At 41.7% G+C, this 27,214-nt stretch overlaps 1 long non-coding RNA gene across 8 annotated transcripts in view; it reads left to right on the top strand.

Moving 5' to 3' along the window:
* The window catches only part of LOC134414544 (uncharacterized), a 100,171-nt gene that overhangs the window by 43,899 nt on the left and 29,058 nt on the right, over window positions 1-27,214 (top strand). For all 8 annotated transcript variants that reach the window (XR_010026767.1, XR_010026771.1, XR_010026769.1 and 5 more), the window contains 2 exons: window positions 9,410-9,529; window positions 16,139-16,313. This is a non-coding gene — a long non-coding RNA (uncharacterized LOC134414544). The remainder of the gene's footprint in view (window positions 1-9,409; window positions 9,530-16,138; window positions 16,314-27,214) is intronic.

The raw sequence follows: 27,214 nt of genomic DNA, 5'->3' as shown, positions 1-27,214 counted from the left end.
AGGTAAGGGGTTCCCAGGAGAAGAGTAGCTGCACTGGCAGAGGCAGGGACTGCTAGACAGCCTGGATTGGGCAGCGTGGGAAGGCAGCTGTGCTACTCCCTTTGGAAGTTCTGGTTTGTTTGGTGCTGCCTTGTGTCCCACAATGGGAGAGCACATTTCTCTTTGTTTCATGCCTGACACTCAAAGCTGGACATTCAAAAGGGTCTCAGTACAGCTTTCCCGTTGAAGCACCCAGAATGAATGTGTGATCCTGACTGCATCCAGGCAGAAATGGAACAGGCCCTGCTGGTTTTAGAGAGTGAATGTTTTCTGCCTCAGTAGAAAGATCTAGATTTGGTGTTGCAAAACTAGGGACAATCTCACAAAGCCAAGCTTTGATCAACCAGAGAAGAGAGCAACATACTGCAACGGTGGAGAACAGGAGCATGGGATTTGGGAAGTTTGGTTTTGAGTGCGCATGTAAATTGTTTATGTGGGCAATTTGCTGTTTTCACAGAGAAAAGTCTTGATCTTCCAAAACTGCCTGTGTGGAAAAAAAGAGAGAGCAATTTTCACTACTCAGATTTATAATCTGCTCTCAGAAGTATGCCCACAGGAAGCAAAATTAGAATTTTCTTCTCAGGACAGTGCTAGCTCAGAAGTTTAAAATATATCTTGAGCTAACATTTTTGTGAGTCATCCTGCATCACTGAATAAAGATATACATGATGTGAGCACTGCAGATTTAGGAACAAGCCAGAGTGTTTTGTGCCTTGCTCCATTATCGAGAATTTTATGATTCTAACATCAGTAATTTATTAGTGTGAGTCTGCCCCAGATACAACTCCACAGGACATGATGGAGAGATTAATTCAGTCACATAAACCAAGCAGCCAAAGTATTACAGCCAGTGATTACAGACTTTTGTGTTACTTTCATTGGGTATCATTACATGGAATAGATAGTTAGGTACCAGCTCTCAGTCTTACACCCTCAACGGGAAAAATTCAGTTCAGTTACCATGCATGATTTTATTTTGTTTAACAGGAGATACATCAATTCACTGCAACAGGGTGTAGAACATGTTTGGTTTGTAGTTACAGCAGCTGCACTGAGAGAATAAAGCAGAGGTTAAACAAGGCCACATGTTTAATCAGAGGTCTCCGAGGGCTATGAATAAAAGGAAAGTTGATCTTTTTTCATTATATCAATACAATGCAGTCATCCTGTGTGGGTTTTGCATACCATCCTGTCCACAGCCAGAGAAGTGACTTCTATTTCAATAGAAATTAAAGCAAAAGTGAAAAAAAGAACAAAGGGGTGAGGGAGTGTATCTGGAGGAGATGATGATAAATTCTACTGCATCTTGTAAAACTCTCCTGCTCTTTCTTCCACATCGACATTATTTCCCCATCATAACCACTTCCTTAATAAACAATTAAGCTTTGTGTTTGGAATCTGAACATATTTTTTGGGGGGTGAGACAGAGAAGAACTGAGTGGCTCAGGGTTTGGCAGTAATACAAGGGAAGAGCCTAGAGTGGTTTGAATTTGGTCCAGGTTGTGTTGCCCTTGATTTATTAGCCATCCTACTGCAGGAAAATCACTGTCTCTCCTCCACACTGTTCTTGTGGGTCCATCCTGTAGTAGCATCAAAGAAGACAAAATAGTGTGCATTTATTTTCTCATAAGTATTTGATTTATTTTGAGAACTTAATTTGTGCTGATGCTGTTCATGCCCCTCTTCAATGGAAACTCAGGTCGATAGCCAGGCAAATGCTGAAAGAAATAAATACATGTATTCAATCCTGACATTTGATTACAAAAGTGATAGGGACAGAAAAATAATGAGCCTGGTGGCTACATCTGCATGCACATTCTGTACCTCCACTGGTAGCTGTGTGGATGCAGCACAGCTAATGTGATATTACTGCATGGGTGGACTGACATTGATCAATGAGCACAGTAACCACAAACTTGGTTTGCATTGCACAGACACTGAGCTCTTGCCTTCTCTCATCTGCTAAGGGACATGCAGCATCACTCTGGCCTTTGGGCTGAGCCCTGGTGTGGAAGTTGTCCAGTGTGAGTTCTTTCCCTAGCTTTTGGTGGCCTACAACCCCAACCTGCATCCAGATCTAACCTCCCTCACTCTGTTCAACCTGTGCAACCTCATTGTGAATAGCTTGTGGATGTCATGTGGGCCAAGAGCTGTTCAACAATTCTGAGAAAGAAATCTCTGAAATCATAAGCACCCTGCAAAAATTCGCCCCTCAAATCAGAAGTATAAAAAAAGAAAAGTGAAAGCACACTGGCAAATGTCTTGCTCTGAATAATTCACTTGTTTCCAGAATAAAGCCTGGGTTCCCTCCTCTGCTCCCTCACCAGAGGCTGTGGGGACAGCTATGCTGCTACTGTTCACACTGGTAATTGTCCATGGGCTGAGATACTCCCTTCCTTTTCAGTGCCATCAATCTGGCAACTTCCCATTGTATGTAATTATTATTAATATCTTTTTTTCCCCAAAAAAATGCTTGGGGAAAATGAAGAGATAGTTTGCTAACAACAGTTCTCATTAAAGAAACAGCTGGGTTGTTCTACTTCTAGCTCTTTACAAAAGCCTTCCGCACATTTGTCAAGCCAGGGTGTAGTGTGATGAGCTGTTTCTGTTGGGAAACCAGAGTTTAGAGAATAAACAGAATTGAGGTAAACCCTGATTATGGGGAAAGTCGGCACGTTAGGCTCCCTTGCAGACTCAACTCACATGAATGGCCTGTATTTTTGGAAACACTTCCAAGCTTTTCCCTTTGTGAATTGGTGCAAACGGCTGGTTGGAGCCAGGCGTGCCTAAATTCTCACTGACTTTTCCTTAATCTCTTTGGCTTGAGCAGGGCCTCAGACAGGCGTGAGCAGATCAAGGGGGTCCCTGGGGAGCGTGGAGCCAGCGGGTACCGTGCAGCAGCACCGGCCCGGCTCTCCCAGCTCCCGGCCGCACACGTAATTGTACACTTCCCCAAATGGGACAAGAAAGGAAGTGATGTGTGTCAGTAAGTTGAAGGGAATTGTCTCATGTACAAGGAACAGCAAGCTCTGTGTTCTCCCTTGTTTGTGCTGGGATTTTTGCTGTTTGTGCTAAATTTAGTGTGCTGGAGACTGAGGGCAGCCCCCCTCCCTGAGGGCCATGCTCAGACATGTAAAGTCCTTGGGGTGGGAGCAGAACAGTAAGGGAGATTTGATGAAAAATCAGCTGCAAGGGGAAGTGGTGGAGCTCAAGCAGCTCTTTTTCTTGGACTTTGTGCCTCTAACCACAGCCTAAGTGCCCTTGCTGCTGCCAGAGCTTCTCACCAGGGCATTGTGACATGGATGAAAATGGTCCCCACTGCCTCCAGCTCCTCCTGCTCTTCTCCAGGCTCTGCCTGAGCCCCCACACAATGAAACAAAAAGAGCTAGGAATCTTTTCAATGCACAGCCATTGATCCTTGCAGAGTTACTAATAGGTGTAGGTGGGATGATGCATGCGCTGGAGTACCTCACCGGTCCAGAAAAGATCATGCAATTCAAATGCTGATGCAAGAGCCTGATTGCCCACTCTTCTGTGTGGTGGGAGTTGTACAAGTGTCCTTGATGGATATGAAATTCTCGATCATTATTGAGTGGATCAGCCAAAAAGTCCCAGGTCTGGTTTTTACTTTACTTCAGTCTTTGCTTTAACAAAATGCCTTCCCTCTTCTCGGTGGGATTACCTGTAACGGGGCTGGGGTGAGATATCCAAGTTGTGTGGCTTTAGTTGCTGATTTTTCCAGCTCAGTGGGATTTTTGCAGTTTTGAAGCCAGGAGGTTAGTGGCTTTCTAACTACATAGTCCAAGGTTTCTGTTTGTTTTATTTTGCTCAGAAGAAGGCTCAAAGAGGGAAGACTGATTAAAAATGATGACGTGTGCCCATTCAGTTTCTGACTGTCCTCTAGCCAGAGCTTCCAAGAGAATTCTATTTGCTTGTGTTATGAACTGAATTTCTTGGGATCTGTGCTTCGAAGAGGCCATGATATTACCTGAGAATTATTAATTGGGAGATGTTTACTACCTTCTGCTGCTCAAAACCAACTAGAACATGTTGCTTGCGAAATGTGAAAGAAAAATGAAAACAATTTCCAATTTGCTGTCCTTGAAGGTAAAAGGGAAAAAACCCTCAGAGTATAGCTGAATTATGACATAAAGCAACTTTATTTTTTTAAATTATGTAAAGATCAAAGTAGAGGGAGAGTATTATGAGGAGTTTGCTTTGATGAGTTTGGTTAAAAATCAAAACCTGGTTTCATGGGGGAGATACAGACACAAAACACTATGTGCCACAGATTTGCTGAATATGTTAAAAAGTGCTGAGCAGTATTAAATTAATGCAAAACTGAAGATTACACAAGGGTAAACATTGCAGCTAATGTTTGACTAGAGCTGAGCTGAGGGCTGAGTGCCTCCACATAATTTACAGACCATGCCCATGGCAACCCCAGGAGGCTGGGAGTGGAGGAGACAGACATTTTATACTGAGAAGGCACATTATTATTTTTAAAGTTAGGAAAAAAGAATATGGCTAAAGTTACTGCTTCTGAACTTTGGGGAGAGGCAACCAAGACAAGGCAAGAAAGAAGGGTCAGGTTTTGGAGCTGAAAGGTCTTCTAAGTTAATATCCACTAGGTGTGAATATCTCTAGTAAATACTAGATCATAAATAGCACTGAGAAGATCAGTGTCAGGTAGAGATTTGGCCTGGAAGGGACTTACAGACACTGCTCAAGCATGTGCATGAAGACCATGTGTGCTCATTTACACATCCCCAGCACTGACATGGCTGTGGAGAGGGCAACATGAAGGCTCAGGGAAAATGGTGAAATACAAAGTGGCTTGCAAGTTCAAATGAATATTTGGAAATTATTTCTTCCACCCCACCCAGCACAGTTTCCTTCCACAGCGAGACGGGCCATCCCCATCACACTGCCTGGTGGCTTGATCCTGCCTTCTGGAATGAAGAGCGCAGAACGCTGCTCTTGCTTTGCAACTGAGCACTTTGTAGGAGATCTCCTTACAAAGAACACATCTGAGCCCCGGAAAATCTGCTGCAATTCCTAGTTGCAGTGTGGATGGTGTGAGAAGCGAAAGGAAAGAGCAGATGGCAGCCCCAGACTGTGACTGTAGCTAGTTCAAACTTATTCCTTGGTTAACTTTGGTTGGTCATTGAAGCCCGAAGTGACTCTAAAGAATGAGATGCTATGTCTTCAGCAGCACAGCAGTGGATATCTTTAGATTGGGTTTTCATCATATACTTTAATTTTCTAGGCTGGGGGATGACCATAATTGCTGAACAATTCAATGTAATGGAATGGGCTAATTCAGCGCTTTTTACTGCATTTTTCCACATAATATCTAAAATCTTTTTTCCACCATAACCCATGTTTATGAAAGCAAGTACTTAACCCGCACATTTCCTGGGCTTGAATCATTTCCTTAATAAGGCATAAAATTTTGCAAAATCACTCCCTTTACATTAACACATCATTATAAGGAGATATCAGTGTTTAGCATGTCAGAGGCATACACTAGCCTGTGCAATGTACAGCTACACCACTCAGCTACAGAGTCATATACCATGTCTTTCAAATAATAATTCTATAAAAATAAGAGCTTTCCTTTCTTTTTCTTTATTTCTTTCCTTATTTTTTCAATTCAGTGTTTTCTTCCAAACTGTTATGGGCTGTTCTCTTGCACAGGATGAAGCATGTCAAAAATGTTAGCTTTTCTTTTCGTTTTGGCTTTGTGTCTGATAAGTAGAAACAAAGCAGCATGCAATGGCTATGGCTTGAAACTGCTATAACCACAGCTCATAAAATAATATTAAAAGATGACAAAAGCCATAAAAATCTGTGCTCCCTTTTGTTGCTGTGCTCTATCAGACAGGAATCTCCTTTTTCAGGGAGATACTGAAAAGCTGATATATTGCTTCAAAAATGAAAGAAAATGTACAGAAACCAGAATTGTTTCTGCTGAGGGGTTGTGAACTCATTGTTCTGCTGCAAAAGAAATGCCTTGTGCCCAGTGTGCACATGAGTAGAATAACTTCTACAGCATTAAAAGATTTGCTTGCATGCATAGACTTAAGCATCTGTTCAGGACCTGGTCTTCATGCAGTCTTCTCATTGCTACATGAACTTTGGTTTGGAACAAGATTCCTTATAAGAGCAGTTTTAGTGCAACAGCCTTTTACTGTTAGATAGGATCACTGAACTAAAAACTCTTTATCATCTTCCAAGTTGAAAACATATCTGTGTCCATTCACTAGAAGGGTGGAGTGACAAAGTCCCTGCAGAGTTGGTTTCAGGGAGTCAGCGTGAGCCTTGTGCATTTCTGGCCTTGTGCATTTCTGAGCTCTGTCAACTTAAACCAACATACACACGAGGTGCTTTCTCGGGGAAGGTCTTACAAATTCTTGAAAAGTACTAGCCAAGACAGTTGAATCTTGATTCATTGGATCTTGATTCAATTTCTCATTGGGAACAGAGCTCAGGTTGGCCTGCATTGCAGGCATTTGGACTGTCTATCCCAGGAGCCAACTCTTGCTCATAGGAAGGCCACCCAGCAGCTTTGTTCCTGGCAAAACCATAGCAGGCTCTGGTTTACATGACTAAAAATCTGTAAGATGCTATTCTTTCATGAGCCAGTACAAATCATACTCTTAGTTGATGTCCCTGAATCTTGTCCCATTTTGTGAGCATACAGTCTGGGTTTTGACCATTCAAGACATGTCAGGATGAGCGCATCAAAAGATAAAAAGGGTTTAATGAAGACCTGGGTGATACAGAGTTAATGAAAACTCAACAGAAGGCTAGCCACAACCAGAATTAGTGCTTGATCCGTTCTGGAGAGTGTGTTCAGGGTTAGGATTAGTGGCTAGCAGCATATTACTACAGTGAGGCTATTTGTGTAGTACTGGGCTTAGTACACTTGGAAATGTGAAATCATAATTATTGGGCTCTTTTAGTTCAAAGCAATGCGGAAGTGGTGCATCTTTTCAGTGTGTGGGAGGAGATTTGCCTTCTTTTCTTTCTCTCTGGCTCTCTGTCCCACATGTCCTTTTCTACTTCCTGATATGAATGTGTGACAGTAAATAGCACTGCAAGAATTATTCTTACCAAATAATTTTCTTGATATATTTCACCCTGAAAACTCTCCAAGCACATTGTTATTTCTCTTGAAGTTGTTTGAAAAACGTTACTTACCCTAAGTCACATGGTATGGTTTTCCTTCCCTAGATGGATGACTGGCTCTGTGATGATGACACTGATGGGAATGCTTAAATGGGTCAGAAGTGTGAAGCATGTCAGGGGTTTTTTGCCAGCTTTTCCCGAGTAATGGAATTTCCACCAGGTCAGACCCTATTCCTTTAGATTAAAAACAAAACAAAACAAAACAAAACAAAACAAAACAAAACAAAACAAAACAAAACAAAACAAAACAAAACAAAACAAAACAGAACAAAACAAAACAAAACAAAACAAAACAAAAAGGAAATGTCATCTCTTTCATTAATTTCAGGAAATCCCACTCACCCTCCCTTTGGCTGCCCATTTTCTTGTGTTCTAGGTGAAGAGCAGCCCATGAGAGCCCAAGCTGGCAGAGTTCATCCCAATTTCACTTGTAGTTGTGTTAGGGATGCTTAGTTTCTACAAATTTCCTTTACTGTAGAGTACAGAGGGTTGGGAAGAGCAACCTGAGCAGAAATCCAGTGAGTCTGCTGGGAGAGGAGGTGTCACACATGTTCCAACAAAGTGCAAATCTTCACAGCCCAGGCTTTATTCCTGGACAGGTAATCCCTCAGTGGTTAACAATGAACTGTGGATGTTGTAGACGAGTAAGAGCTTAAACTGTGAATGCTAACAGACAGAAGAAAATTGTGTATATGTATGTCTGTGTGAATGGCCCAAAATGAGATTTTGAACATCAGGCAGAGGCCTGCTGCTTGCTAGTTGCAACTAATATATGTTGATTATCAATTTTTGCCCTAAATTCTCTTGTTAATAGAGATGTGAATCAGAAACACCTGTTAGGAGACTGACAGCATATTGTGCTTTTAGTTATGTGCACATACACTATTTAGATTGTGAAACGTAGGCCTTGGTGGCTGGGAAAGAATTGCCAAAAAAGTCTCAAAAGAAGTGACAATGAAAAAGAGAAGAGGGTTAAGAAAGAAGATGGTTATGGTCCTGGCAGAAGGAAATCCCTTGATAGTGGGAAACTTTCCCAGACATCAAGGAGATGGGGAATCATTGCCACCAGTCAGGCTCAGTCACAGCCCAAGCCAGAGCAGCAAGAAGAGGTTGTGGGTGAAAATTCCTATGTGAAGCCCCACCATGTGTTATTTTCCATAAGCTTTCCTTGGTCAGCCAGGAGTATGCAGAACTTGGTGACTGTGCTTTCCCTTTGACCCCATACACCTCCTTCTACCCCTGAATTACGCTACCAAGGGCAATTTGTGTTTGCAAATATAGTGATGCAATGATACAGTGTTTGCAATACAGTCTTTAAACCAGGCTGGCAAGTTTTAGGCAATGAAACATGAGACATTAATCTTCCTACTTTGAGGACTCTTGTTGAGGGAAGCAGACAAATGACAAAAAGTCACAGAAAGGAGAAATGACAGTCTCCAGGTTCATAAAGGAGAAATGACAGTCTCCAGGTCAACTCCTGATGCTAACCTACTGTCACTTGACATTTTTGCCCTGGTAAACAACTATCCAACACCAAATACCTCGTGGCTGTTAGGTACCTTTAACATCAAATTTTTAACTGAAAGCACTGCTAGTTTGATATGGTTCTGTCTACCTTATCCAGAACTGTAATTCCATGTAATTTTTTATCATGTTCAACCACATAAGTTTACATTTTGGTGGAGAAATGCTCTAAAAGGTAATTTGTAATTTGAAAAAAAATATTTTGATTTTGAAGATTAAAAAAAGGTGCTGAATGATCAGGAGTGAAAACCAGGCAAAATGTTGATCATGTTAGCTTAACTTAACTAGAAAGAGATAAAAGACACAGTAATTAAACTAAGAGGAACATGCAGTTTCTTATGTGTTTCTTTCTTTACCTGCTATCTTTCTTGCTTAATTCCTCTCTTGCTTTCCTTCTTGACAATCTCCCCTTCTCTCTGCTCCTCTCTGCTCCTCTCTTCCCTCTTCCTAGCTCTAATGAGGGAGGAGACAGGTTGCTTATAGCTTTCATGGTGGGAGGGATGGAGGGAGCATCCTGAAGTGACTCCAGCTGACATCAGGATTTGTGTCTGCTGCCCTGCCCTGTTCCAGCCTGAGAATTAGATCCAACCTGTTGCTACTGCTGGTGATGGTGGGCTGAGGAGGTTTGCCTAATTACCTATTCTCTTTCCAGCACACAGGGACCTAGACAAATTGAGGCTTTCTGTTGGAGCCCTGGTTCCCAGTTTAGGGAGATGCTGCTGTCTGGGCTGTTTCTGTGGATAGGGAGCTGGTCACTGGATCTCTCAGCAAGGTAATGATGGGTTTTGGCAGTAGAGAGATTACAGGTGACATGTCCTTACCCAGCTCCTGGTGTGGATGCCCTCTCTGAGAAACAAAAAACAGAGAGTAAGAGACAACAGGGTGAAAAAGAGAAAGAGAGAGGGCACAGGAGGGGGTAGGAAAGAGAAGGAGACATTAAAAAACAAACAAAAAACAAACAAATGAAGACTCACAAAGAGTCTTTTACTGAGGAGTCTTGAGCTTGGCATAGCACAGAAGGTTACCAGTAAGTCACCAGCAGAAGCACACAGGCAGGTTAATGTCCCTAAAATAAAGCATGAGTCAGGAATAACACAGTCATGCAAATAACAAGCTACAGCTGGTCCGAAAGTCTGCACAGTAACTCACCACTAGATTTAGCAATGACTGTATATACAGAAGCACATTCCCACTTCCCAAGAAGCTTTGGGATGCCCACGCTTTTGCTCCAGATGACAACCCAGCGCTGGCATGAGGAAGTGCCCAAGCGCAGAAGAGGGGCTCAGAGCTTCAGGGGCTGAGGATGCTCTGCTTCCCTGCTACAGCACCAACCTAAGCATTGGCATCAAACAGTCCCTGGCAAAAATGCAAAAGGGTGGCTGTTCAGGTAATATGACAAAGTAATGAGCAGGATAAAGGTTTTTTTTTTCTTGCTCAATTTTCCTATCTATGGTGAGCTTTTTTCAGGTATTTTTTTGACAGTGAACTTCCTCTTTGTGGCCAACTAGAGATATTACATTAAGAGAAAAGAGATATATTTTCTTGTGCTTTAAAAATACAAAAGAAACCAGAACTTTGTAAAGTATTTCATATTGCATTTTTGTTAATAAATTACTTATTTTATGGGTTTTAAATGCTAGTTCTTTTGCCTGACACATGTTCACTTGCCTTCTGATATGTGTGTATACCAGGCTATTTCTTCAAGAAATGTAGTCTGAAAATAATCAACAGTTTTAAAGGCAGTGGCAGATATTTCTCTGCTCCCTCATAACATTTTATTATGGAGAAAGTGCAAAGGAAACCACCTGGATATTAAATATTGTGTTTGAAAGTATCCATGAAGATGGATAAATTTTAAAATGACAGGAATGGAACAGTAATCTATTCACATGAATAACAGCATCCATACAGCAAATGGTGCCCTGTGCAGTCACTGGGAACACAAGGGCTCATCTCCTAGGCTCTCTGCCTAGCTCTGCTTTTTCAGTCTTATGAAGACACTGCCAGGTTTTGGGAAAGCAAAAATGTAGTGCAGGCAATTAAGAGTAACTCAAGTGAGGGACTCAAACCCCTGAGATGGTCATCATCACTGTTAACTGACTATTTACACAGCTCTCAGAGCAGGGTCTGGCTCAATGGGGCTGCTCAGGAGCAAAGGCTGACTCTAAAACAGGATTGCCCAAGAGCAGGGATTTTCACTGAGTTGGCCAAGATTGAAGGAAAATGGCACTGCTGGGCTGACCAGGCTGTAGTAAGCTGTACCTGTGTAGGAGCAATTCCCTATGTGGTCTGTCCATTTGTAGTTTCTTGCAGGATGAAGCTTGTAATTTTTTCGGAGACATTTGATGATTCAGCAAAATAAAATTAGTCTCTTTTTCTTGGCCCGAATACTCTTTTCAGGATGCTCCTCTGCCCAAGACTGAAGATGCCTTCATAAAAATATGAAATTTGAAAGTTATTGATATGCAAATGAGCAAGCAAACAAATAACTGGGCAGCGAGAATGGAGAAGACATCTATCCCTACAAGATTATGTGGATGATATAATGGGAAACCAAGGGAAGTCTCAGCAGTAGAATTGAATATACAATTTACATATTCACATATTGAATTTACAATATACACAAGAAATATGCAAGGGACAGAAGAAAAATAGTAGAAGGTGTGCATTCATTATCTGCAATCCAAGGCCTTTTTCTAAAGACTGTACTAGATTCATAAGGGTAGGAAATCCCCAATTAATACTGTAGAGATTGACATATGTGGTTGTTATGAATTAGATTAAAAAAGAAGGAACAGCCACATCAGAGCCCCAGGACGCCCTCCATCCTAAGACATTATAGCATGGCCTTGCTTTGCACACAGCTCCAGACAAGACAGCCCCCTTGAGCAGGGAGAGCAGTGACTGGAGAAAGGTTTGGCTTTGTTTGCCCCAGGGAAGGACTTTCTCCTCCCATCACCTCCCAGCTGCCCCCATGTTTGTGCAAGTGAAGTGTGAGTGGGCTGGATGGTTGCAACCAGAATATGGTGCTACATCCTTAACACAATTATTGATGATCAAACAAACACAGTTCCCAACCTCAAATGGCCTGAATAATCTACTGCCTCTCTTGGGCCTGTTCCCACTGCTGCTGCTGTTGAACCCTTGTAATGCCACTGGTTTTGGTGGAGTTAATCTGAAAGGTACACACATGGGAGACAGATAAGAATCACTTCACTCCTGTGCTGAATGACACCGCCTGCGCTTCATAGTTTGGAAATGTGTATGTTTAGTGGCACCACCACACACTCGGGATAGTAGATGTTGAAATTACATTAATCTGAATTGAATATTCCAAGCAAAACCACTGCCAAAATACACACCCTTTTTGGTAGCAGTGCTGGAGGGAAGCCAGTGCTCCTCATTCCACCCCCCTACAAAGATTTTACACAGAGTCTTCAAAAAGTTACTGAATGGGTAAAGTGGGAGAAATGTCATCATCACCTGACAGTAATGATTGCACTTCTTGGTAAATAATTACCAGCTCCCGAGTGCAAATGTGAGCTTCTTAAATTGCTGTAATTCATGGCAACATGCTTGCCTGCCTCCAGAGATAAATGACAATTTTTGCTGGGGTGTGGGTGACAGAGCTCTCTGTGCTGGTTTGCAGAGAAGCCCCCAAAAATCCCAATTTGTCATTATTATGTTCATCTTTCTGCCCATCTCCATTGGCCCACACTTGTCTGGAGAATGTCCAGCTCCTCCCTCCCAGGGCAGCTCACCAGCACAGACCCTCCAACCTGCACACCCAACCCTGCAGCCCCAGTTCCTGTTTGCCCACAGAGCTGGATGGGCTATTTCACCCATGGGCTCTCTGGTGACTGCCTGTTTCAGCAAACCACTGATGTGCCTTGCCTGCTTTTCAGCAGCAGGGTGTTCATGGTGAGCCCAGCAGACACTGGTCACGTTTTGCCTGGAGGAACAAGGCGCCTCAGTAAGCTCACAGAGCAGTGTTACTCCTACCTCAGCACTCACATCTCTGCCACAGCCCAAGTGACTCATACACAGTGCTACAGCTGTTTCAGAGTTCTCTCTCTCTCTTTTTTTTGCTTTTGTTTTGTTTTTGGTTTTTTTTTGTTTTGTTCATTTGTTATAGCCAGCGCTTTTGGTGACTGAAATTTATGTAAGTAATCTAACCCCTCAGTATTTACAATGTAGAAGAACAACAAGAAACATCTCTCAGATCTTAAGCTTCTGTAGGATTTAATTTGGGGAAATTTTATTTGAAAATGCAATATCCCTACACCCCCCTTTATTGCTTTCCTATGCAGAATGAAAAGAGCAGATCTTGGATGGAAATACACTATTTATAAAAATGAGCTTACCTCATTTCTGTAAGAAAGGAAAGACTGTCAACCTTGATTAGAAAGCAATAATTCTTGAAAGAAGTCAAGTAAGGTTTAATATTATTGTTTTCTTTAGGCCTGGAATGATAGAAGTGTTCAGAAATTTTAAATAAAAAATGAAAAATGAATATGCAACTCAGGAAATTATTCAGAGAACTACTGCCAGGCTCGTTAAAAAAACCCAAACAAAAAACCCCCAAATGTCCAAAATAGCTCATCCTGTTTTAGGATTGGAAACCTTACAAAATGCTTAGACGAGGCACTATCTATCTATAATGCATTCTGAGTTTTACTACTGTGGCCAGCAACAATTCTACAACAGCAGACTTACATCGAAGTTTTGCAGTAATGAATCAGGCACTTTTATATGTTTTTTTTCATTTACCCTTTCAGGTCATGCTCCTTGGCACAACAGCGGGATATGATCCATATAAAATTGACTCTAAAATAATTTAGCTGAACTGGTACAAGATTTCGTCACTCAGAATGATTTAAATCTGCTCTGTATCAATTTAGTATAAATAATTTCCTGATCACATTAAGCTAAATCAATACAACATAGTTTTAAAAATATTCCAGTGATTGCACTGGCTTAATAATTTGATTTTAAAACACACCTCGAATTAAACCAGTCCAATTTTGAGTGTGGAAAAGGCTTTGCAACGCAGAACTGCTTGTCTGTAATAGTTGGCTAATATTTTGCTGCCCTATTCTGCTAACTGAGACCTGTAAAATACAGTGAAATAGCAATGCTGCTATGCCTAAAAAGCGTGACAGTAGGTGAGACTTTGAAAAAATGCAGTATCCTTGCCATGGCTTGGGGCAGTCCAGATGTGGGAAGATAGTTCTGGCTTGTCAAAAGATAATTACAATATTTACAAGAAAGAAGTGTTTCATTTATGAAACATGCCACTCTTTAGGGAGCTGATATCAGTTGGAGAAAGCAACTGTACCTGTGGCTTGGGGGTTGCTTGAGTAATTTTTTTTATTTTGTTGGCATAATTTTTACTTGGCTGTTCTAAATATTTCTCACAATTTTGTTAGCAAGAGAGGTTTTTGGTTTTTTTTCCTGGAAAAGCATGACCATTTTTCACAACTTGGAGAAGCATTATAGGAAAGATTTACTCACAAAGAATATGTGGAACTCTCAGTTTATCCTGGGGTTAGAATTGTGACCGTTCTTTGCGTTGCTGGCATGAGTTTATTTTGCTATCTCCACGAACATTGTTGAGTATGCTCTGCTAGTCACATAAATTCTATACTTGATTCAAACTCAGAAGTTTGCAGAGTCTTTTTGGGTAACAGCCCAAAGGTATTAGAAACATATGTAATCTCGAAATAATTGATGCTCCAAATAACAAACTAACCAGGAAGCCTACGCATTGTTAGTCCCATATTGCGTCCCATATTGCTAGCAGGGAGCTGAAATGCAGAGAAACACAGAGCTGAGATCCAGCCCCCTTCTCCTATGCATCTTGCACATCACCAGGTGGTCATACACGTCTGCCTGGTCTCCTGGGAGAGGTGGGTGAGAGCCAAGAGGGGCAGAGAGGGAACCACTCAGGATCACTTTGGTTCCTCCATCCACTTTGGTTCCTGGTGTCCTTAGTGACACTGAAAATTCAGATGCTGGTGCAAAGAAAGCACACATCCAGGTCTTCTTCCCTTGCTGTGGGATTAAAGCCTGAAATCACCCATGTTGGGCTGTTACTCTTTGTGTTGTGATGGTGCCATGATTTCCAAATCATGGTCAGGGCTGAACCACCTGTAATCACATATAGGGACCCTGTGAAACCCAATCCCTGGCTCCTGACACTGAAGGGCACAAGTGGTAAAATGCAGAAAGAGGGGAAAGAAACACAGGCATGAAGCGACACAGTGACTTGAGCAAGTTCAGGCAATAAGCCAGTAGCAGTAACAAAATTAGATGAAAATGAAGTCCAGTGTAAGAGGCCATTCATTCACCATTTGAGAACTAGGTGTGAGACACCCTTGGATGGGGCTCAGACCTGTTCACATACATGTGTAATGAAGACAGGCTAGAATTTCAGTCTTCAGCTAGAAATAATACCTCAACAAACCAGCGATGCTGATGCTCCTGCTCTTCCTGTCACAAGGCTTTTTATATGGCCCCTACTCAAAATTGCACAGAAGTCTGAAAGTTGGACCAAAGTTTGTCTTTGTTAATGATGTGGAAAAAGTCTGGGCAAAGCAGCTGTTGAAGAAGAATCACAGGGACTGGTCTGAGGCAAGGTAAACGTAGCTGAATGTGGAGGCAACAGCACACACCCTTGCTCTGCTGGTTGAAGCTGATCTCCAAGGGAAAGCTCATCATTCCTCAAAGGACTTGATCATAACTGCCATTGGACTCCTGTGCAGAGGCTCCTACAGGCATCAGTGGTACTTAATCAGTCCTTTAAAGAGAGTTGGTGATATTCTGGTGAACAAAAAAAAAAATCTGGGTCCAGTGCCCATAGGAAGATGCACAAATAACAGTGGGGAACTCTGCAGGACCATGAGTTCACACTCATGAAACTTCAGCTCCACACCCGCATTATTCTTGCAAACTCCTGAAAGGAATGTTTCCAAAAACAATACCGCAAAATACATATCTGTCCTTCTCTTTGTGATAGGCAGTGGTGCAGTTAAGGGTAGAGCTGGTTAGACAGAGTATAATCACTTTTTATTTTTGGAGGCAGAAGTTTGCCTGCTTTTTGGCAGCTGTAAGTGTGGGTACACCAGGAATAAAAACAACAAACCAACCTTCTTGTTTACCTTACATAGCTTCCAAGCCTTTCACTTACTGAAACTATCCTGAAGATGGTACCTTTTAAGGACACAGCATTATACATGATGGTGCTGTGATAGAAGCCTTAATAATATCTCAACTGCTCTGTAAATCAGACATTGTCTTCTCATAATTGTCTGGGATGCTAATTAAAGAAAACAAAAGAAAACCAGAACTTTTCCTACAGACTTCTTTTCTCCCCTTGCAGGACCCATTCTTGAGAGTACCAAGGGTGGCTGAGTGTCTCCTCTGGCTTCTGACTTATTTCCTCCACTGAAAATCATGAAACATCACTGCTATTCACAAGAGTCTGCCTTCATGTCTTGGGTTTCCAGAATTTGAAGCCACATTGACGTAGCTGTACAAGTGACAAAAGTGCTGTGGTGAGTCTTATCTGGCAGCTGAACTGCTGAAAAGGACCAAAATGAAACAACCATTTGCTGTGTCTGCATTGGATGACTGTCCAACATTCAGGGTGTTTAAAAAGAGCTGCCCAAAGAAAGAGATCTTTGAGATGTGCAGAGGTACATGAAAACATGGTTTTATTCCTAAAGAAGCAACCAAAAACATTGTAAAGAGTCAAGCCAATTTAAATAAAATATATAATATTCGTTCCTGGACCTTACATGGTCAATTTACAGAGATAGGCAAGAGATTAATGTAATAATTTATTTACATTTTACTTATGACTGCATTAAAATACTATGGCCTGATCTTATACTCGATGCAGTGAATAGGCAAAATTCCACGGTCATTCATAGATTTTGGATCAAGCCACCAAGTATGATTCACCCTATTTTCCTCAAAAGCCAGAGAATTCCAGTGCCAATACAAATTTCTTTTGGTTTGTCCTGTTATGCATAGCCGGTATGATTGCAAAGGTAAGGGCAGAAAATATTTTCCCAATTAACATTTTTCAGTGATTTTTTTAAATAAAATGCACGTCTAACATAACCCAGTTTTGCTAAAATTCCAATCAACTTTGTCGGATGACATGCCGCTAGTGAGAGGTGCCTTAATTTTATGTTCCCTGATTTTGCCTCTTTTAGTTTACTTTAATGTTTCAGGAAAGTGGATTATTCTCCATTCTTTTCCTTTGTTTTTTAAACAAATGTGGGATGCTAAAATGCCTACATGTATTGTTTGGAAGTTTAATTTTGGAGAGTTAGACAGTTTTTGCAATGTTTGGCAGGAGAACTTCAAAGTTCCTTAAGGAGCCTTTGTCAAGGATCTAGGGATCCATTGCAACCCAATGCAGTACAACTGTGCCAAGAACCTAAGGATCAGTCACATTAGAATCCATCTGTCCAGGGGACAAAAACTGGAGGAGCAAAGATCCATTTTTGAAGCATACTCATAATTTCTCAAAGTTGAGGGAGGTTCTGATCAAAGATGGACTTTATTTCCTAATAGATAAAGGAGGCAGATCCAGAACTTGCTTGTCAACCTAGGTCCAACCTTCTCCAAAGTTGATTTTGGGGCTGAATAGTTCTTAGATAGCTCCTTAAATATCTGGGAAGAGGCTCAGTGGAGAACTCAGACTCTAGGAGTTATATGATGACATAATGTGTTATCTTTTCTTATTTCTCTGCTTATTTATAAAGTACCCATCATGATGGCTCTCCACACTTGGGTAATTATTTTAAATACACACCAGAGCTATGGATAAAAATCCAAGTATCCTAATTTGCCCTACTGGAAAAGTTCCTGTGCCAAAGAAAAAGTCTTTCTCCACTTGAAATCTTGATTCACTCAACCTGTCATCTCCAATAAGAACTATAAAACAGGTGGACCTTGCCAGGATGCCCCCAAGTCAGTGAGTTTGAGGTTTTTCATACAAAGATGGTGAAGGCTGCTCCAGAATGGAGGACCCCAGAGAGAAAAATGCCGGCTACCAGTGCCTCCTTCCTAAAGAAAGGATCTTTTTTCCCCAGATTGCACCTGTGGCAATACCACATGTAGGAGGAAGATCTCTTTATAGCCATAAGGCAAGCATACTTGCTAAACCCATCTATTCCTCTTTGACACTTTATGTTTTGTCTTAGGTTCCAGTGGTTGTAAAACATTAGCCCTTTGGAGCTCTTCCACACTGGAAAATTTCATCATGATAAAACACAACCCTGAGGAATCTTGGTAACTAAGACAATGCTAAACATGCTGTTAAACATTGAACACAGACAGGGACTGTAATGTTTAACATCACATCAGCTGGTTGTGGTTAAGCCCATGGGCTGACCAGCTGCCATAATGCTGAACATGATGGTGTCTGCCTGCACCGACAATTTAGCAGTGTGTCAGCAGCCTTCATTCTCATGGGTTCCTTTTCTTGCATGATCTGGTTTTCTAGCACAGGCACACATTATATTGATATAACACAAGTATTGCAAGATACTAGATTAACCAGACTGGAACAGTTGACATGGTACTTGTATTTATGTCAAGGACCTCAGTTCAGCTCCTGGGTGCAGCAATCACATGCAACATGTCAGTTCATCCCTTGCCTTTGTTCCTGCACACCGTGTCTCTGACCCCAGGGCAACCGGATTGTTACTGCTTTGGTCTCATGGGGGAGCAGATGCATGGCACCTGACAAACCATGGCTTTTTACAGAGGTCTTATCTGAGCTTGGGAGAAAGGGGAGACAAATGCTTGAACAGTATTTATGTAGCAGCAAGATGGTGAGGAAAGAAACGACAAGCATCTGCTTTCCCTCACGTGACTGGGCATGATGTATTGATAGTAGTCTCAGCTCTGTAGTGTAAAAGGATAATGCAAAGTTAACTCTACTAATGGTCCAGTTCCAGGACTATTTCAGCTCCAAGAAATATGTGACATTCGGATATCTCTTTTTATTTATTACCAGATATCAGACTCCTGCAGATATGCAGAAACAATAGATCAGTATGTGAATGGTCTGAAAATCAAGGCCAAGTTTGTGATTTTGTGCAGCATGATGCATGACAAACTCCCCACAAGACTATTGGGATGACCAGATATTTGGCTTATGAAAGGGAAAATAAATGCATTCAACAAGTGAAACCAGTGCTTTCCCTGAACATGAGGGAAAAGAAACCCAAAAACCTGAACAAATGAGACACATGGCTTAAAGGTAGGAAATGGAAACCTAGGGAAGTATTATTAAAATAGCATATGGCCTGAGAGATGGTCAGCTCTTATTGCAGCTTTTCCAAGGGCAGAAGGGCTGTTTAGGGTCTTTCTCCTCTCTTTAGCTCTGATTTCCCAGTGTCTGAAATTTTATCTTCAGCTGCTCTATATAACATTTCAAAGCTGTTGAAACGTAATATTTTGAGATTTCTCTACCCCTGTCAAATTTTATTGAAATTATTCAGTGGCTTCTGTTATAAAGCAGAAATGATGAAAATACTGAAGCCAATGTTAACTTTGTCTTTACTAAGAAACTGGGCTAAAATGAATGCACTACATTTTAGTTCATGACATTTTTATTTTTTGTACTTTTTGATACTGTGCTGGTTTTGGCTGGGGTAGAATTAATTGTCTTCATAGAGGCTGGTATGAGGCTGTATTTTGGATTTGTGCTGAACACAGAACTGATAATACAGAGATGTTTTTGTTTGCTGAGCAAGGATTACATATAGCCAAGGCCTTTTCTGCTTTTTGTACTGAGGCACTCGTGAGGAAGTTGGAGCTGCATGAGAGGTTGTGAGGAGACACAGCTGGGACAGATGATCCAAACTGACCAAAGGGATATTCCAGACCATGCAAAATCATACTCAGTATTAGAAGAGGGGAAAGAAGAAGGAAGGGGGGACATTTGGAGTGATGGCATTTATCTGCCCAAGTCACTGCTACATGTAATGGGGCCCTGCTCTCCTGGAGATGGCTGAACACCTGCCTGCCCATGGGAAACTGTCAATTCCTTGTTCCTTGTCAATCAATTCCTTGTTTTCATGGCTTTTGCTTTCCTTGAACTATCTTTATCCCAACCCACGAGTTCTCCAGCTTTTACCCGTCTGATTCTCTCCCCAGTCCTGCTGGTGAGGCAGTGAGTGGCTGTGTGGGACTTGGCTGCTGGGTGGGGTGAAACCACAACAGACACTCTAATACATTTTTTTTCTATAAATTTTATAAGAAGGAAAAGCAATTAGTAAAATAACTGGTATTAGTCATGTGGGTTCAAACTGAAGAAAAAGAAAGAAGGAAAGAAAGAAAGAAAGAAAGAAAGAAAGAAAGAAAGAAAGAAAGAAAGAAAGAAAGAAAGAAAGAAAGAAAGAAAGAAAGAAAGAAAGAAAGAAAGAAAGAAAGAAAGAAAGAAAGAAAGAAAGAAAGAAAGAAAGAAAGAAAGAAGAAAGAAAGAAGGAAAGAAAGAAGGAAAGAAAGAAGGAAAGAAAGAAAGAAAGAAAGAAAGAAAGAAAGAAAGAAAGAAAGAAAGAAAGAAAGAAAGAAAGAAAGAAAGAAAGAAAGAAAGAAAGAAAGAAAGAAAGAAAGAAAGAAAGAAAGAAAGAAAGAAAGAAAGGAAGAAAGAAAGAAAGAAAGAAAGAAAGAAAAGAAAGAAAGGAAGAAAGAAAGGAAAGGAAGGGTGAATTGAAGTGGGAGTGAAACTAAAGACAGGGATATTTGCTATGGGAAGGATGAAGAAGATCCAGATGGTAGAAATTCTGCATAGAGGAAAGACTGGGAGAATGAAGAGAACATAAGCACAGCTTTCACTATGCCAAGGAAACACTATAGGTGCTACTGAGGTTTGTAGAAGCTTTCTCCTTGTCATTGGCAATTTGCAAAGCTATTGTCCAGGCTGAAGGACTGATCTCACTGAAAGGGAAGGAAGAGTACTGATGCATATTTATAGTCAATGCCAATTTGCCTTATACAGATAAGGATTTAATTTCTAAACTTTATGGCCAAAGAAATCCTCATTTAACCAAAATCCCATTGCCGTGTCTAAACCAAGGTGTTCGTAGCTCTTGCTGGACCCCAAAAGTTTTCAGTTTAAAGGTGCACAGGGACTAAACTAGAGTTCAAGGGAGATTAATTTGGGCCAAAGGGGTGATGGTATGGTGCTATCTGAATTTCCCTTAACCCCAGGCATCAACAGATCTAGTTCTGTATCCCTGATACCTCAGTGCTCTGAAGGAGAGGGACGTAGGCATTCCCCAAGAATAAGAAGTGACAACAACCACCCTCCTGCTTTCCTGCCCCCAGAGTATGTGGGAGGATGACATTATTATTTATTATCTGTTTTGCAGTAGTCCTTAGGATCCTTTACACTCCCAGTTGTACTCTGATTTGGGAAGGGAAAAACTGTTGTGCTTTAAGAGGCTGTGTCATCTCAGCTGTGCAAGAATTGCACCCTAAACACTCAGGATTTTCTGCTTGCAAAGGCACAGGATTGTAAAAACTCCTCTTGTCTAGCCCCAAAGTTATGCTGTCTAATGGGATAACAGAGTAAGGAAGCAGAACTGTTGAAGGATTTACTTGCTGAGCTAGAAGATCCTCTAAGTAGTTAACAAGTGTAGCCTTGCTGCCACTGATAACCAAGTGGGACCTGCATGGCACAGGATCATGGAAAAAAAGTGCTGGACTTGCCCTTTCTCAATTACAAGAAGCCTCTAAAGCCCCAGGTGGTGAAAGATGTCGAAGTTAAGATGCCAATAAGAAGAGACAGCTGAAGGCAAAGTCCTTGCCCATTTTCTTGGACAAAAGTGTAGCAAAGTTACAAACGGGGTGGTCTGGTAGTATGTGCAGTAGGAGTTGTATTCTGTTCTGAAACGTGAATCTGGGAGGACCATAGAAAACAGAGAGAAGGTCATGATCCTAGGGAAAAGTTTTCCTCTTCAAGCATTTGGATGACAATGTAAACATATTTTGAGTAAGAGGCTAGAGAAAGGTTAAACTAAGGGCATTTATGCTTTTATTTTTCTCCTCCTTTTATTAGAAGGTTCATTTTAAATTTGGCCCTTGGTATTCAAAGTGCTTGCCCCTTTTTGAATGAAAACTGGAATTGAGTTGGTTTTAAAAGAATTTTCATTTAGTGACTGCTTTAAAACTAAAGCAAGCTATCACTCAAGAGCAATTTTTTTAAGTTCTTTTTTCCCCACAATGGAAAGGGTTCAGGTAAATATATATCCAATCAGATGACCATTACCCAAACATTTATGCAGTTATCTTTCAGGGATATGAAAGCCAGTTGGAAACACTCTGTTTTTAAAATTTTCTATTACTATTCCAAATTTATGACTAGTGAGAACCTAATTAGATTATTCCCTCTCTTCAGGAGTCGATGAACATCCCCAGTTATCAAGATGCATGTGGGCTGACTCATCAGAGCGGGATGGCCAAATTTCTGAGGTTCATACCAAGATATACAAAGAGCCAAGAACTATCAGCTGTCCCATCTGTCAGAGGGCTGTGGGAAGGGAAGATGCAGGAGTGAGAACTTTGCAGAGATCCCAGAGAGCCAGGCTGATCATGCACCTGGTGTCTGGGGTTACCAGTGATGTTGGCCAGAGCTGTTCTCCTTGCCCACCTTCTCTCCTAGCTAGAGAAGCAAAAAACCTGTCAGCCTTGGTGCTGCACTTACAGTCTTTGCAGGCACATATAAGCTTGAATCAAAATGCTCCTTCATCCCCCGGTGTGAACCACCATTAACAACTCAGGATATTTAATACAACAGGTTGAGAGAACCTGAGAGCTTTCTGAAGCTGGTCTACACTGGATTATTCAGCTCTAGAGTAAAGGCAAAAATGGCAAAAATACAGAATATATATTTGGTCCAAGAACATAAATTTTGAGTGAGATCAGAGTGGGAAGAAGAAGGCAGTGACAATAGAGCATAGAGCAGCCGGCCTCAGGCAGGGTCCGTGCTGGTCGATGCAGACACTGTGATGCAGTGCCAGCTGGGATGAACTGCTTCAAGTCCCAGAGAGGCTGGTGAGGCACCTGGCTGTGCACCTCCAGAGCCACAGGGCTGTCCAGGTGATCTGCATGGTCACCAGGCTGTAAGTAGGTACAAACTTGTGGTGATGCCTTTTGATTACTACTGAAGTCATTGCTGGCTTTTACAAGGGTCTGTTTTCTGTTTGCATACAACAGTGCAGTGAAGGCAGCAGTGAGAGAGACTATGTTCATGCCACATAGATGTATACAAATCCAGCTTCTCCCTTGACAAAGTGCAATTTGTTGTGCTGATGAGGGAGATCACAGGCAGCAAAAGTCTGCAAGTGCTACATCTAGACCCTTCATTTCCAGACGTGTGCACAAAGCAAGTTCCCACTGTTTGTCTTGATAGGTGGTTTCTGTCTGAAGTGCTAAATTTGTGCATGGATCGTGATAATGCAGGGCTGCTGCAGTCCTTCTAACTATTGCCAGATCTGCTGAAGAACAGTGAGAAGATTATACTTCCCTCTGAATTCCGTAGAGGTCTCCAAAGAGTACTTGTGTAAAGAGTCTCAGGCCTAGGAAGCCTGTAATTATCAGCTAAATAAATAACTTAATTAATTCAAGCTCTGGGCTAGATCCCAGTCTGACTTGGCAGTTTTATTCTGTTCTGGGGAGGTATAAAACAGTGCCAAGGGCCAAAAATCTAGCCTTTAGGGACAGTTCTTCTGTACAAAAGTCCAGGTGTTATTCAGAGAAGAGGACCTAGCCTTGCAGGTTAGCAAAATCCTTCAGAAACAAATAAGAACTGACGGAATGAATCTTTTTTGCCCTTCAGTTTCTCAAAAGCTCAGCTCTTTTCCTAACCCCAATCTCCCATCATTTTTTTTTTCATCTTTACATACCTCTAAATTTCCTGCTTTTTGGCTGGGACCAGGCATGTCAGAGCCAAATACTGTTATAGCTGTTTTTGTGTTGGTTCCAGCCCAACTGGAAGCAGGAAATACTAAAATTCTCCTGGGTAATCCTCTTCTCTGGAGACTTCCAGTCCAATTTTGCAGATTCATGAGTGTTACGTGCTTTAGGCAAAGTTCAGAGGTGCAACCAAAAGCCAAGTGCTTCAGATCCGTAGACTTGAGATACAAAGGGAAGGCAGTGAGTTCTGTGTGCCTGTAACATCCCTTGCTGTCCAGGCACTTGCCTGCACCAAATTGCTCCAGTTTCTTTTAGAGCTGAGTCCTAAATCATACGGTTTCTGCATACCTCTGAAACTTGGTCTGCACTTGGTCTGTATTTTGTGAGGGCTCAGGTTCAGGGGGAAGCCAGCAGAAGAGGCATATCAGGACCTGAAAATGGGGACTAGAATAAAGCAAGCAGACTGTTTGTTTGTTCCTCAGTTTGTTCCTCATCTTTGTTCCTGGAGTGTTTCCCCTTTTCTGATGGTGATATTGTGCTGGATTAAACCTCCCTGCCAGCAGCACTGTGTGATGGACTTGCCCAGCAGGACACAAGTGGCTGGAGATGCTGTTGGTGCTGTACAGTGGCAGCATTGAGAATTCAGGATCCTGTCATCATATGAAGGGCCACCTGGAAAGGAAAGTCCAGCTGCTCTGCACACAAAGAACATTTGCATTCCCTGTGGTGGGGATGGGACATGAAAGCACTGCTGAGGCCTAGCTGGACCTCTCCTGCCAGACCCTCTCTTCTGGGCATGGACAGTAAATTCAAACTGGTTTGTTTGGGAAGAGCACACAGAGATGACAGTCCTGCAAAGGCAGCTCCTCTCCATTCTGAACTTCAGCTCAGATCAGCTGATGGCAAGCATGTTTAAAGCAGCTGCCACAAAATGGCACCACTATGTGATGGACATTTGTATTGACAGTGCAAAAATAAAATCCTTTTGAGAAAGGAGGAAAAAAAAAAGAATAATCTGGGGAGTTGTTGGAGGAACAGGAAAGAATGAGTACTGAGTTAGCCTCATATCAATGTGATTTCTGTCACTAGTGCACAAATAATCCTAGAGGATACCTCATCCTCATTGTTTGCTCAGCAAACAGCATGGGCTTGCAAAGATTTATAGACATCATCCTCTGTCAGAGAACCAGGGAGATTTGCTTCATGAGGCCTGTTTCTGGGGGAAAAAATAACCTGAGCATGTGCTTCTTTGCCTGCTTTGGAGCTGATCAGAAGATATTAATTTAATAAGACTATTATTCTTTCTTGTATTGTTTGCATGACATTAGCACAACATTAGTGCTCATTGAAACTGAAGACCCATTTTAAGTGGCACTGTACCCGAGCACAGTAAGAGACAGTAGTTGCTATGCTTATCAGCTGGGCAGACAAAGTGTGGTATGTTCCCTTTCCAAATGGGGAATTGATGCACATAAATAATGAAGTAATCTACCCCACAGATATCCAGTGTACAAACACAAGCATGACAGCCAGCTGCAATACTGAACCATGGTAGAGGTTTAACAACACAGAAAACAATAGGTATTGTATACTGTAGGCTTATAAAATAGGACAGGGTAAAAAAAGGTTCTTTTCTCTCCTGGGAATGGACAGATTTTTGTCAAACACAATTTGGCTGAAAACTGAATATGTGCTTATTGTAATATCTTTTGTTTCATAGTTCACATTTATTTTAAGGACAAATGCAAAAGTGGACACCTCACATGCAGAATCTGTTTTTGGCCAAAACAAGGAATAACAATTTTCACTGAAAATTTGCTTTGGTGAAAAATTTGCAGCCAGCTCTGATGCAAAAAATCATATGGTAGGTGTTTCTTTTCTGTTTGCTCTTGTATCCATCTCTGCAATTCTGTGTTGCTTTGGCCCTTACTCGAATACCACCTTCTGCTACTAATATAATGCTGCCAGCTCCAGCAGCTCAAGCATGAATCTTCCTAAATTTGAGCATTGGAGTGTCGTGGGAGAGGAGGAAGAGGAGAGGAGAAGGGGGAGACTAGATGGGGACAAGGGGAATTCAAATCCAAATTTTAGAAGACAGGTGTCCAGCTTCGGTTAACACATTAAAAAGGAAATTAATTTTAGCTGTTGTGGTCATGGAAAAAGCTAGAAAATGTGAAGCTCACAGTCTCAAATACCACTCAGCCACAGACAAAGATCCTTGCTTTGTTTGTAGTGCTGGGGCCAGGTGCACCCCAGCTTGCCATGGGCATCCAGGGCAGGAGCTTCTGCCAGCATCTCTGCTCTGGTACCTGCCCCGTGGTGGGCCAGGGCCCTGATGCCAGTGCCTGCCCCTGCTTGTGCATGGCCTCAGCACACCTCCAAAACCTGGGCCCCACGCACCAGCCCTGGGGGGAGAAGGAGGAGGAGGGGGAAGGACCAGCTGCCTGCATCCACAAAAAACCCGTAAGAAGAACCATACAAGGACTGCGTGGGGATTTTTGTTTGGAGTAGCTCTGTTGCAGCAATGCTGGTTGCAAGCAACGCACCCCAGCACTTGCATTGCCACCACTTCTTGGGCTGCTCAGGATACTTATATCTATAGGGTACAGGGTTGCTTGCACCCAAATACTGCCTGCTGGTTTTGTGAACCTTTTTTTTTCTCCTTAAATTTCATTAAAGAGGTGGAAGAAACAGTGTGGAGTTGTGTCTATCAGCTATATCCATCCTAGTCTGAAACAATGCTTCTGTGAACAATCTGTGCTGACATGCCTAAAATAGTAGAAGATTTTCATGGTTTAAGCTTTTTGTCTCTCTTTTTTTTTTTTTCCTTTACCCCCTGTTCTGGGTATCTGGTGCTAGACCCCACCTACAGTGCCTCTGAAAATTTTTCCTCTGTCAAAAAATGGTATCATTTAATCCTCAGGAACTAGTGAGCTACTGTTATAGACATTGAGATTTGTGGACCAAATGCTTTGTGATTGAAATAATTTTACAAATTCTTACATGCTAAAAGGATTTTAAAATCAAAGGTAATACCAGATGTTCTGTGACATAAACCCCATAAAAATATGTTCAGATCCTCTTCTCTTATTTGCCTGTTATTTTGTGTGAGAAGTATACTATGGACTAATGAAAAGGTTATGCCGAGCATTTAAGAGATAATTCTGAACTTCAAATACTATATAAAAATGGAAATGTAAGCACAGTTTTCAGAAGGACGTGTCTCTGGGGGCAGACTGGGTGGCCTTAATGGTATGAAATGCCTCATTGCACAGGGTATCCTTCTCATACAGTCATTTGGGGGACAACACACATTGTTTGTAAATTAATTCAATAGCTGAAAATGGGTTGAGAGGATAAAAAACCACAAAAATGTGGGGGGAAATGTTTGCAGATATACCCATATCTTTTGAAGTAAAATTAGTGTAATAGTTATGGTAGCATGAAGATTTATTTGGGTGGAAAAGACCAGCCTGTATGTATTCACAGAAATACTTCATGTCTTTGTCTCTGA

This window comes from Melospiza melodia, chromosome 2 (assembly GCF_035770615.1).
Source record: "Melospiza melodia melodia isolate bMelMel2 chromosome 2, bMelMel2.pri, whole genome shotgun sequence".
Lineage (NCBI taxonomy): Eukaryota > Metazoa > Chordata > Aves > Passeriformes > Passerellidae > Melospiza > Melospiza melodia.
This window is presented reverse-complemented; position numbering and strand designations above follow the sequence as displayed.